We start from the raw sequence: 2,091 nt of genomic DNA, 5'->3' as shown, positions 1-2,091 counted from the left end.
GGAGCAGCGTCCTTTGTGGAGGCCTGGCCACCTTGTGGTCACTCACCGTAGACCCCAGTCGTGGTCCCAGAGCCGTTCAGAAACTCTGGGAAGCCGAGAGGGCAGCAGGGTTGGGGAAGGAGGCCACGGCCAGTGAGCAGAGTTCAAGCCCTGCTTGGCCTGTCACCCCTCGGGTGTGTTTGCACAGCTTCTCAGCTCTCTGGGTCTCTGCTGTCACATCCGTCACGGGGAGTCCACGCCTGCTGCCACGGACTGCTATTTTGTAGCCGATGACAGCAAACACGGGCTAACGGGCACTGCATGCTTCCTGGCTGTGCCTGCTTGGGCTGGTTACCTAGACTCCCTGTGTTTGTTTCTCGGTGTAAAACCGGGATAAGAACAGAACCTTCCACACAGCCTTGCCAGGAGTTAAGGAAACCGTTCACGAGAAGGGTGCCTGGCAGTGCCAACCTGGCCGTGTCGACCCACACGTAGCAACGGCTGCCAGGGTTGCTTACCGTGTGCCACCCCCGTGCTGAGCCTTCTGCACGGGTCCTCTGATCCTGCAACGCCAGCCTCGTGCAGGCACGGCTATCATGCCCATTTTACAGATGAGGCTTGGAGAGGCGAAGTCCCCTCTCCAAGGTCTTGCAGACGTTTGGGGGCTGTGGCCAGGGCTCCGTGTTCATGTTCATGGGCTGGAAAGACCGGATGCCCCAACTCCTAGCTGAGCCGGGAGTCTGCCGATTGTCAGTAGGACAGAAGGGTGAGAGGAGACCGTTTTACGGGTGGGGGAGGGGTGGAGGAAGAGGGAAAGCTGAGGGTCCGGGGGTGGGGGTAGGGCATCTGATCTGTCCTCTCAGGGCTCCACCAGATTCACCCAAGCAGAGGCTTCCACCAGGTGCCCTGGTGGCCCCCCAGCTCTGCAGACAGCTGTGCCCATCGTGCCCCGCCCCCGCCCCCGTCCCCAGCAGCTGGCTCAGACCGAAGGGCTGTGACAGGGACCCGGTGGAGACGCTGTGGGGGTGGCCAGGTGCTGGCAAGCCAGCAGCAGGCTCTGTCCTCTCTCCAGGCCCCAGATTCCCACTCAACGCCCCCCCACTTCTCACCTGGCACACTGGTAAGACAGGGCGGCCCCGGGGTTCTCTGTGGCCTTGGGTGTGACCTCAGAGAGATGCCTGTCTCCACGGGCACTGCTCACACACCAGGGGAAATTCTGGGCATGTTCTTGGCTCGGCCGAGCACCCCTGGGGTGAGCAGCGGGAGTCGCGTTCAGAGCCAGTTCAGGTCTCTTGTTCTGTTCCGTCTTCAGGGGTGGTGGACTGAGGACTAATTGCCTCTCACACTTCCTCTTCTGTACCTGGAGGTGGTGGCATTTCTGGGGGAGGAAGGTCATCAGAGATCTTGGTAGAGGTGACAGAGTGCCCTGGAGACAGCAGGGTCTCTGGGATGAGAAACATGTAGAAAAGTCCTCAGAGACCCTCTTGGTGGTTCCCCCATTTTACAGATAGGGAAACTGAGGCCTTGAGAAGGGGAGAGATGTGCTCAACACCCTTATTGAGTTTCTAGCAGAACCAGGACCGGGTCAAGGCACTTCCTTCTCGGCACAACTGTGTGGATGCTGCCTCTTCTGGGAAGCCTTCCTGGATTTCCCCAGGACCGTGCAGTTTTCCCTTTTATCTTGAATTCTTCAAGCCCCCCTGTGCACGCTTGGTCACTCATGCTTGTCACCTTGTATAGGGACTGCTGACCAACCCATTGGGTTCTCCAGCCAGCAGGGGGTTTCTTTGGGGGCAGGGTCTGCGCTCTTCCCAGGCCTGGCGTGTGGCCTGGCATGGACTTGGTGCTTACTAAGTGTGTGTGGGATGAACAGAAGAGAGAGAGGGGAAGGGAGAGAGGGAGGGAGTGAAAGCGGGAAAGATAAAGGAGGGGAGAAGGATGAATTGGGGGGTTCAGCCCGCAGAGGGGGTGGGACACAACGGAGGCAGGTACAAACAGCCCTGACCATCTGGAGGAGGGAGAAGAGCTGTAGAAAGGATCGAGAAGGCGTTGGGGGCACCCAACTGGGCCCCCTGCTGAGGGTTCCTGGGGGGGGGGGGTGGGGGGGGGGCC

At 60.0% G+C, this 2,091-nt stretch overlaps 1 protein-coding gene across 1 annotated transcript in view; it reads left to right on the top strand.

Moving 5' to 3' along the window:
• The window catches only part of ARHGEF10L (Rho guanine nucleotide exchange factor 10 like), a 206,112-nt gene that overhangs the window by 123,800 nt on the left and 80,221 nt on the right, over positions 1–2,091 (top strand). The window lies entirely within an intron of this gene.

Source organism: Crocuta crocuta, unplaced genomic scaffold (assembly GCF_008692635.1).
Source record: "Crocuta crocuta isolate KB4526 unplaced genomic scaffold, BGI_CrCroc_1.0 scaffold127, whole genome shotgun sequence".
Classification (NCBI taxonomy): Eukaryota; Metazoa; Chordata; class Mammalia; order Carnivora; family Hyaenidae; genus Crocuta; species Crocuta crocuta.
Note: the sequence above shows the minus strand (reverse complement) of the source record. Positions and strands in the feature narration are given on the sequence as shown.